The sequence below is a fragment of the Capra hircus genome, chromosome 15 (genome assembly GCF_001704415.2).
Source record: "Capra hircus breed San Clemente chromosome 15, ASM170441v1, whole genome shotgun sequence".
Lineage (NCBI taxonomy): Eukaryota > Metazoa > Chordata > Mammalia > Artiodactyla > Bovidae > Capra > Capra hircus.
In genome coordinates, this window is record NC_030822.1 from 3,724,132 (window position 1) to 3,735,941 (window position 11,810).

The window sequence follows — 11,810 nt, forward strand, 5'->3', positions numbered from 1 at the left end:
GATGCTGATGTGATTTCAAGAGTATGTTCCATTGGTCTCTGACTACGGAATTTATCCTGAATGGGTTGTGTTAGGGACAAACGCTGCATCTCAACATGAGCTCTCAGTGTCCACCAGCAATAGAAAATGACTGCTTACGCCAAAACTCTTTCCGTCTGAAGGTTTATCACACTGGGCAACACAAAAAACAGGAAGGGAACAAAAACTTGTTTTTATTGGCATTAGGTAAGAATAGATCTTACTTGGAGACATAGAATCTTGTATAGACACAGAGTTTCCAATGTGGTGCAGTGTGTCCCCTAAAACATCCATCAATTCTGCAGAAAACATTTCTTTATAAATTAAGGTAAAATATAATTCCTTAGTCACACTTTGTTATTCTGTGCAAAAGGTCAGTCTATTGCTGGAAATGCTAGAAAGTACGGTTTATGCTATATCACCAGCACTTCCACTTTGCAATCAATCAGCAGGTAGAGAAGTGAATGACTTGAAAAGAGAACAAAGTGGATATAACTTCAATTCTGCTTGCAGTTCACTACTTTTTATCTTTTTTTTCCCTCTTGGCCATGCTCTGAAAAGCATGCAGGATAGATATTACTCCCCCGATTAGGAAATTGAACCCATGCCTTCAGCATTAGAGTGTGGAATCTTAACCACTGGACAAGTGCCAGTTCTGATTTGAATTGAATAAGTTTTCAATATCCTTGCTTGTCTCTTCCAGAATTTGTAATAAACAAGATTTTTAAGTTTACCTACCTGCACAGAGAGAGCTGGGGAGACCCGCTCCTGAGGCCTTGGCCTGAGTTGCACTAACTGGTTTATGTGCTGTGCTCAGTGGCTTCAGTCATGTCTCATTCTCTGTGCCTCTTTGGAGACTGTTCCTGCCAGGCTGCTCTGTCGGGGGCATTTTCCAGGCAAGAAAAATGGAATGGGTTGTAATGCCTTCCCCTGGGAGATCTTCCCAACCCAGGGATAGAACCTGCATCTCCTGTGTCTCCTCCCTGGCAGGATAATTCCTTACTATTGAGCCACCAGTGACTGAATTATACAAGACTCTGAAGTCCCTGAAGACCTTCACAATGAAATCTCCATTCATTGCCTAGTTCCTGAACAGGAGAACCAGAATCCCCTGGCTCAGGCCAGATTCCCCAGGGAAAGAATGACAAACTGAATATTCATTAGTCAAGTCTGTGCAAAACTGCCCCCCAAAGTGAAAACGTGGAGACTGCTTGTGGGCATGCTTGGATAAGCACATTCAATAACTATCGCCTACAGTGATTTCATCTTTTGATTGGTTTGAAATGTACCTCTACAACTTCTGACATTTTCTGAGAGTGTTGCCTCTGGCCCTGGGATGGAGAAAATCCAATGGCTAGAAAACACAGAATTCTGATCCCAATGTTCAACTTAATGTGAATGTTGGAAGTAGAACCAACTGCAAAGCCTCCATTTTTGTGTCAACAATAAACCCTGCTGTATTTGCTGCATATTTAAAAAAAAAAACAGACAATTTCAACATAAAGTCAAATGGGAATGGTTGTCAAGACAGTGAATATCAACTTTTTAATTGAAATTCTTAGAGTAGCTCTCATGCATGCTACTGCTGTTGTTTAGTTAACTACTTCTTTTGCAACTTTTCACTTTCATTGATGCTTTATTTGACAACTTGATCTCTCATAGTAGCCTGCTATTTATTGTATAAGAGGTATTTTCTATCACAGAATTACAAAATTTCACTTTCAAACTATTCATAAGAAGCACACACATATAAATAAGCAGAAAAATGACATTATGGACACTATAATTCAATCACTCACATTAAACCATAGTTTTATCTTACTAGGTTTATTATTTTAAAGTAACACAGAATTACATGTAAGCCAAATTTCCATCAGTCCAGCCTCTCTCAATCCCATTCCATCCACCTCATCTAGAGGAAATAACTATTGACTAATACAATATGTCTGACTCTTTGTGACCCCATGGACTATAGCCTACCAGGCTCCTCTGTCCATGGGATTTCCCAGTCAGTAATACTGGTGTGGGTTGCCATTGCCATCTCCAGTGGATCTTCCTAATCCAGGGATCAAACCCATTGCACTGAAGAGGATTCTTTACCACTGAGCGAGCAGGGAAGCACTATATACATATGTGAAAAGTGAAGTTGCTCAGTAGGGTCTGACTCTCTGCAACCCTATGGACTGTAGCCTACCAGGCTCCTCCATCCATGGGATTTTCCAGGCAAGGGTACTGGAGTGGGCTGCCATTCCCTTCTGCAGGGGATCTTTCTGACCCAGGAATTGAACCCAGGTCTCCCACGCTGCAGGCAGAGGATCTACCATCTGAGTCAACAGGGAAGCCCCATATACATATTAAATATGTACATATGTATAATTGTTAGTTATGTGGTTTTAAAATTGATATGAGAGAATTTAAGATATTTATATATTTTTGTGATTGGTTATATACATGTGTATTCTTGCCACCTCTTTTTAATATCTTCTGCTTCTGTTAGATCCATACCATTTTTGTCCTTTATCAAGCCCATCTTTGCATGAAATGTTCCCTTGGTATCTCTAATTTTTTTAAAGAGATCCCTAGTCTTTCCCATTCTGTTGTTTTCCTCGATTTCTTTGCATTGATCGCTGAAGAAGGCTTTCTTATCTCTTCTTGCTATTCTTTGGAACTCTGCATTCAGCTGTTTATATCTTTCCTTTTCTCTTTGGCTTTTCACTTCTCTTCTTTTCACAGCTATTTGTAAGACCTCCCCAGACAGCCATTTTGCTTTTTTGCATTTCTTTTCCATGGGGATGATCTTGATCCCTGTCTCCTGTACAATGTCACGAACCTCATTCCATAGTTCATCAGGCACTCTATCTATCAGACCTAGTCTCTTAAATCTATTCCTCACTTCCACTGTATAACCATAAGGGATTTAATTTAGGTCATACCTGAATGGTCTAGCAGTTTTCCCTACTTTCTTCAATTTAAGTCTGGATTTGGCAATAAGGAGTTCATGATCTGAGCCACAGTCAGCTCCCGGTCTTGTTTTTGCTGACTGTATAGAGCTTCTCCATCGAGGTGGCAAGAATAGAAAGAACTGTACAAAAAAGAGCTTCATGACCCAGATAATCACGATGGTGTGATCACTCATCTAGAGCCAGACATCCTGGAATGTGAAGTCAAGTGGGCCTTAGAAAGCATCACTACGAACAAAGCTAGTGGAGGTGATGGAATTCCAGTGGAGCTATTTCAAAACCTGAAAGATGATGCTGTGAAAATGTTGCACTCAATATGCCAGCAAATTTGGAAAACTCAGCAGTGGCCACAGGACTGGAAAACGTCAGTTTTCATTCCAATCCCAAACAAAGGCAATGCCAAAGAATGCTCAAACTATGGCACAGTTGCACTCATCTCACATGCTAGTAAAGCAATGTTCAAAATTCTCCAAGCCAGGCTTCAACAATATGTGAATTGTGAACTCCCTGATGTTCAAGCTGGTTTTAGAAAAGTCAGAGGAACCAGAGATCAAATTGCCAACATCTGCTGGACCATGAAAAAAGCAAGAGAGTTCCAGAAAAACATCTATTTCTGCTTTATTGACTATGTTGAAGCCTATGACTGTGTGGATCACAATAAACTGTGGAAAATTCTGAGAGAGATGGGAATACCAGACCACCAGACCTGCCTCTTGAGAAATCTGTATGCAGGTCAGGAAGCAACAGTTAGAACTGGACATGGAACAAGAGACTGGTTCCAAATAGGAAAAGGAGTACATCAAGGCTGTATATTGTCACCCTGATCATTTAACTTATATGCAGAGTACATCATGAGAAGAGCTGGATTGGAAGAAACACAAGCTGGAATCAAGATTGCTGGGAGAAATATCAGTAACCTCAGATATGCAGATGACACCACCCTTATGGCAGAAAGTGAAGAGGAACTAAAAAGCCTTTTGATGAAAGTGAAAGAGGAGAGTGAAAAAGTTGGCTTAAAGCTCAACATTCAGAAAATGAAGATCATGGCATCTAGTCCCATCACTTCATGGCAAATAGATGTGGAAACAGTGTCAGACTTTATTTTTCGGGGCTCCAGAATCACTGCAGATAGTGACTGCAGCCATGAAATTAAAAGATGCTTACTCCTTGGAAGAAAAGTTATGACCAACCTAGATAGCATGTTGAAAAGCAGAGACATTACTTTGCCAACAAAGGTCCATCTAGTCAAGGCTATGGTTTTTCCAGTGGTCATGTATGGATGTGAGAGTTGGACTGGGAAGAAGGCTGAGGGCAGAAGAATTGATGCTTTTGAACTGTGGTGTTGGAGAAGACTCTTGAGAGTCCCTTGGACTGCAAGGAGATCCAACCAGTCCATTCTGAAGGAGATCAGCCCTGGGTGTTCTTTGGAAGGAATGATGCTCAAGCTGAAACTCCAGTACTTTGGCTGCCTCATGCGAAGAGTTGACTCATTGGAAAAGACTCTGATGCTGGGAGGGATTGGGGGCAGGAGGAGAAGGGGACGGCAGAGAATGAGATGGCTGCATGGCATCACTGACTTGATGGACATGAGTCTGAGTGAACTCCGGGAGCTGATGATGGACAGGGAGGCCTGGTGTGCTGCGATTCATGGGGTCACAAAGCATCGGACACGACTGAGCGACTGAACTGAACTCAGCTGATATACATGTGTAATTGTATATGTCTATGTGTATGTAATTTGTGATTGGTGTTACATATATGTATGTATATGTATGCTCTTTCCTTGCTCAACCTAAAAGTTTGAGATTAACTATCTTGATTGGTACAGATTTGATTCACATATTTGAGCTACATAGACATTGTAGTTATTCTTGAATATTCTTTATTACGGATAATGATGCAGGTCACATATTTTTATTCCTCATGTTACCCATACACAATAATGTGTCTAGTACTTGGATAATACTTCAAAATTATTAGTCATAGTGTATAAATACTTTTGCATCTAATAGATACATCAGAGATGTTTCATAGTGATTCTATCAGTTTCTATATTGAGAAAATTTGGGGATTGTTTATTTCCTAACACCTGTAGCCCTGGTAAAGGTAAGCTCAGGGAGTTGGTGATGGAAAGGGAAGCCTGGTGTGCTGCAGTCCATGGGTTTGCAAAGAGTTGGACAAGACTGAGGGACTGAACTGAACTGTATCCCTGGTGGCTCAGAGGTAAAGAATCCACCAGCCAATGCAGAAGACTTAGGTCTAGTCCCTGGATTGGAAATATCCCCTGGAGAAGGAAAATGGCAATGCACTCCAGTATTTTTGCCTGGAAAATCCCATGGGCAGAAGAGACCGGGAGACTACATTCTATGGGATCACAATAGAGTGAGATATGACTTTGCTACTAAACAACAACAACACCTCTAACAGCTTTTCATAATGTCATGTAAGTTAAACTTTGCTAGCTGAAAGGAGGCAATGGTATATGATTGTAGTTTTATTATGAACACTAAAGATGAATTTACAGTACCGAGATACTGGATATATGCATGCAAATTTATGAAGCTCTTAATAATTAGTTCTATTGCAACTACAGAATGAGAGACCCTGTAGTTGTTTTTTCCTCGTTCCTAAATTTTCACATTTAGAAAACTAAGATCATGGCATCTGGTCCCATCAGTTCATGGGAAATAGATGGGGAAACAGTGGAAACAGTGTCAGACTTTATTTTGGGGGCTCCAAAATCACTGCATGTGGTGATTGCAGCCATGAAATTAAAAGACGCTTACTCCTTGGAAGGAAAGTTATGACCAACCTAGACAGCATATTCAAAAGCAGAGACATTACTTTGCCAACAAAGGTCCATCTAGTCAAGGCTATGGCTTTTCCATTGGTCATGTATGGATGTGAGAGTTGGACTGTGAAGAAAGCTAAGTGCCGAAGAATTGATGCTTTTGAACTGTGGTGTTGGAGAAGACTCTTGAGAGTCCCTTGGACTGCAAGGAGATCCAACCAGTCCATCCTAAAGGAGATCAGTCCTGGGTGTTCACTGGAAGAACTGATGCTGAAGCTGAAACTCCAGTACTTTGGCCACCTCATGGGAAGAGTTGACTCATTGGAAAAGAGCCTGATGCTGGGAGGCATTGGGGGCAGGTGGAAAAGGGGACGACAGAGGATGAGGTGGTTGGATGGCATCACCAACTCAAAGGACATGAGTTTGGGTGAACTCCGGGAGTTGATGATGGACAGGGAGGCCTGGCGTGCTGCAGTTCATGGATGACTGAGTGACTGAACTGACTGAACTGAACTTTGACAGGTATTCTCAGACCTTGCTTCATGACTATGTCCTGTGTTTCCTGTCTCCCCTAAGCACCAATAGGTTTTGCTCTAATAGTTTGGACATGAATGTTTTGTAACCACTTGAGCACTCAAGTAAGCATAATTTGGAATTAGAGGTGACAATGTCCCACAGGGTAAGCTTTGACTAATAAAAATGAGAGCTGGCAGAAAAATTACTTTTTCTATCTTGCTTCCTTGAAAACTGGTACTTGGTTGATGTGCTTGCCTATTCGTTTCAACAAAATTTTTTTTGAAAAAGTTTTTTTTTATTAGGTTTCATTATACCTGAAAGCTTTATTTTTTGTGATATAAATTTGGTTAGATGCAAGATATCAATGAGTTCAGAAAGGTTGATAACTTAATAGGTAAAGTGCTGCAAAAAATAATAAAACTTTTAATAATCAAACAAAATGTCAACATGTCTGTGGCAAGGAAAATGATCTGACTCTTAACAACCATCAAAGAATTGATTCCAACATAAATTCACTTTAACTATCAGGATTTTTCTTTCTTGTGAAGAAAAATATTTTTGTAATTTTTTAACAAGAAAGAAAAATCTTGACAGTTAAGTTGGATTTATGTTGGAATCAATTCTCCGATGGTTGTTAAGAGTCAGATCATCTACAATATTGTAAAGTAATTAGCCTCCAATTAAAATAAATAAATTTATATTTTAAAAAATTATAAAAATATTTTTCTAACATACATTTTATTTTAGATTGTATTTATTTTCAAATTATTGTGTATTATTTATATTAGTATGTTTTCTTTGAATAATTAATGGCTTTTAAAATGGGGAATATTGGGTACTTGAAGTTGGAATGAAAAGGATTAAGCTTTCTCTGTTGATATTAATGGAATTTTTAACAATTTACTACCTCTTCACTTAGCAGGATTTAATTCTTAAATGAAGATAGCTGTTGTTTTAAATTTGCATTAATCTGAGTGACTGACTTGGGTTATCCAGGAATCTCTTCAATGCATCCTTCACGTCCTTGTTCCTCAGGCTGCAAATGAGGGGATTCAGCATTGGAATCACCAGGGTATAGAAGACCGAGGCCATCTTATCAGTATCTAATGAGCGGTTGGTCCTCGGCTGCAAATACATGAAGGGAAGAGTCCCATAGGACACAGTGACAGCCATCATGTGAGACGCAAAGGTGGAAAAGGCTTTGTGTCGCCCTTCTGAAGAACGTATCCTCAAAATGGCAAGGATGATGTTGAAATAGGATGTTAGAACAACAATCGTAGAGAAAAACAAATTGGTCCCTGAAAAGGCAAACACTGCTGTTTCTGGAATGTAAGTATCAGAACAGGACAATGCTAACAAAGGGACATTATCGCAGTAAAAATGGTTGATCACATTGGACGAGCAGTATGACACGGAAAACACACAGGAGGAGACCGTCAGTGCTGTGGTCAGACTGTAGGTGTAAATAAGGGCCAGCAGGAGAAGGCAGATCCCTGGAGAAACCACCACCCGGTAGAGCAGGGGGCTGCAAATAGCCACATAGCGGTCATAGGCCATGGCAGCCAGCACGAAAATCTCAGCCACAACAATAGCTATGAATCCACCTAGCTGGGCTGCACATCCATAATAAGATATGGTTTTCTTTGTAACCGAGAAGTTAACCAATATTTTGGGGGCAATGACAGAAGAATTGTCTCAAATTGGTGATAGCCAAGTGCCAGAGGAAAAGTACATGGGGGTTTGAAGCTGAGAGTCCACGCTGGTGAGGATGACGATTCCCAGGTTCCCTGTTACAATCTGTCCATAGATGACCAGGAACACACAGAATAGAGGAATCTGGAGTTCTGGACGGTCTGAGATTCCCATTAGAATGAACTCAGTCACTTGAGTGTGATTCCCTGGAGCCATGTATTTCGCTGATTTCAGCTTAGTGGGGAAAATGGAAAGTGATTAATAGACTGTAAAGTGGTCTCTATTTTTGTTGCATGCCATATTGTTAAGTGTTTCACTTAAAATCAGTTCACTTCTGTTGACAAACACTTAAAAGTTTTGGCACTTTCTCAATTGTCTTTTCCCTTCATCTTTTCATCAAATTCAGCAATACAAACTCTCCAGAGTTCCATTTCAGGATCTTAGAACTGTCTGACCAAGCAATTGATGTATTTATGTACTATAGGATATGGTTTTTATTGGATAAACATACATAAATTGCATCATGAGATGTATTTATATTTACATGCACATGTAAATTATATTAATGTCTCATGCAAATATGCTGCTTGTATATGTATGTTGGAGAAGGAAATGACACTCCAGTAACCTCGCCTGGAGAATCCGTGGACTGAGGAGCCCGGCAGTTTACAGTCCATAGTGTCGCAGAGTCGGACATGGCTGAAGTGGCTTAGCACTCGTAAAAATATACGGCATCTATATATGTGTAGGTGTTTATTTATATACACATGCATGCCTATCTGTGTGTTTGTGTTTCTTGAGATAAAATAGAGCTCCTATAAGAAGTTGATGAGCTCAAGTGACATCTAGTTATTTTTCTCTTAGCTGCTACAGGGCTTCCCACCCTCTCATATATTGTCATCATACTGGTTATTTTAGTATTTCTGTGGAAAACTTGTTCAATAGTCAGCTTTTTCCTTAACAATAATTACAATACTCCTCGGATTCAGCTGCCACAAGAAAATTTACACTTTGCTACTGTTCATTCTTAATATCATTCAGACATTCTGAATCTGCTTTTTGAAAATCACCTTTCCTTTGTTTTGTAAAATAAATTGCTCTTATCTAATCTCTGTCTTTTAGCAGCTCAATCTTTTTATTTTGTTCTGGCAACCCTTTCTTTCTTTTCTTATTTAAAGAAAAGCTGTATGTTTTTCCTTTAAATAACTTAAAGCTCATTTTTATTTTTTTAAATACATAATGCATAGTTTTGATTTGTTAAAGGTTGATTGTTTTTTTGCTTCTATATGGAAATCATAGAGTCTAACATTATTTAATAGTACTGTAGTCCACGCCAGCACATACAGAGGCACTTTGAATAATGATTTCTTTGTTCTGCAGGAGTGTCCCAGAATGTGTGCATGATTAATTATTTATATGTCTGATGAGATAATTTAGGCTCAGTGAGATTCAGTTACTCAAAGAGCCTCGTGTGTGTGTGTGTATGTGTGTGTGCACACGTGCATGTCTGTTCAGTTGCTCAGTCATGTCCAGATCTTTGTGACTCTATGGACTGCAGCCCACCAGGCTTCTTTGTCAATGGGACTTTCCTGGTGTGAATACTGGAGTAGGTTGTCGTTTCCTCCTCCAGGGGATCTTCCCAATCCAGGGAACAGAACCTGTATATCCTGAGTCTCCTGCATTACAGGCAGATTCTTTACCAGTGAGCCACCAGGGAAGCCCAAGAGCCTTTATAGGATATTTATCAGTAGTATGTTTCTATGATGTTTTGGGTGTTTTTTTTTTTTTTTGTCCGTTTAGTTGGTGGTTAGTTGTTAGTACACTTACTAATGAAAAAGTAAAAGTCACTCAGTCATAACCAACTCTTTGCAACACCATAGACTATAGCCTGCCAGGATCATCTCTCCAAATAATTCTCCAGGCAAAAATACTGAAGTGAGTAACCTTTCCCTTCTCCACTGTGTTGGCAGGCAGATTCATTACCACTGTGCCACTTGGGAAGTGCCTAAGGATATCTATTCCATACATTAACCTGAATCCAGGCCTCCCGCATTGCAGGTGGATGCTTTACCATCTGAGCTACCAGGGAAGCACTTTACTAATAGCCACATGATTTTTCCAAATATTTATAGTTTTGTGTGGTATGGCTTAAATGAGATCGTGTACATATGTTTGTTATTTAGCACAGAGCCTTGTGACAATGAAAGCAAAATAATTTGTACCAGAAGTTACTGATATTCACATGTTTTGAATGATTTTTGAAATGTGATTTCCTATTTCAGTTCCAATAACTCATTCTATCTTACTGAGAGTTTTCATAGTTGAGATAGAAATAGCAAGTGAATTATAATTTTGCATATACAAAACACTGGAACACATGGTATCTAACTATATATTTAGCAACAACAACAAAAACCCAGTGTACTCTCCCTCAACCTGATTCTCTCTTAAATCTGTGGTGTTTTTGTTGCTGTTGATTGTTACTCTTATTGATATCTACCCTGTATCTGCTGTGTTGGCAGGCAGATTCATTACCACTGCCCCACTTGGGAAGTGCCTGAGGATATCTATTCCATACATCAGCTCTGTGTTTGATGAGCTGATCCAATGGCGATGCAACAACTATCCCTTATTTCTTGCCTTCTAACACTATAAAATATATGCATAAGTAAGCTCTTGATGGAAAACATAGTGGCAACCCTCACTCTAATTAAAGTATTTGTTTGCTACGCATATAGCAACTCAATGTATGTTTCACTCAGAGATAACATATATAATAAGTCTATTCTTAATTTAACAAGAAAAAGCATTAACAACAATTATTGTCTACTCTGAATGTGTGTAATCAGCTTTTTAAAAGGAGAGCATTTTTATGTGGGAGAGAACTGTATAAGGAGAGAATCTTATATTTCAAAGACACTTGAGTTTCTGATCTAGTGTGAAGTGTCCAGTTCCATGGCAGAAAACATTCCCTTATAGTTCAAAATAAAATGTACTTCAAGGACTATTCATTATTCTGTACAAATGCTCAGAGTTTAATATACCAATAGGAGTTAGTTGTTCAGTCATGTCCAACTCTGATCCCAGGGACTATAGACCGCCAGGTTTCTCTGTCCATGGGGTTCTCAAGTCAAGAATATTGGAGGAGGTTGCCATTTCCTTCTCCATAATCTATCAATAGGGTTTTAAAAATCATTCTTTTATATGTATCATCAGCACTTCTACTTAGCAATCAGTGGGCAGAGATGTGAGTGACTTGGCAAGAGAATGGACCAGATATCATCCAGTATCCTTGTTCTCCTCTTCTGAAATTTGAAATAATTAAGGTATTTGATTTTACTCACCTGAGCAGAGTGATCTGCCCAGACCTGGTCTGGAGGCCTTTGCATGAAGTGTGCTAACTGGTTTATACAAGTGCTTGAAGTCTCTGAAGACCTTCACACGGAAATCTGTGTCACGGCCCTAGTCCCTAAACAGGAGAATCAAAATTCCCAGTACAGATTAGGTCCCCCAGGGAAGTAAGGAAAAACTGAATGTTTATTAGTCAAGCCTCTATGCAGAAATGCCACGTAAGGTGCAAATCTGTCGATAGCCAGGGAGTATTCTTGAAAACCGCTGATTAACTATTGCATCCATTCATTCCAGCCTTTTTTATTCTGAATTTTACCCCTAAATTGCTTGGAAGTGTTGCCTCTGGCTCTTGAACGGAGAAAAGCACAGGATTCTGGCTCCAATGTTGAATTTTAACGTACATATTGGAAACAGAACCAAATGTAAAGCCCACATTCTTGGGTCAAGATAAACCCTGGTGTATTTACCACAAGAACCAGACA

The 11,810-nt window shown here is 39.5% G+C and overlaps 1 pseudogene; it reads right to left on the reverse strand.

Moving 5' to 3' along the window:
* On the reverse strand, window positions 7,240-8,193 carry LOC108637600 (annotated as a pseudogene).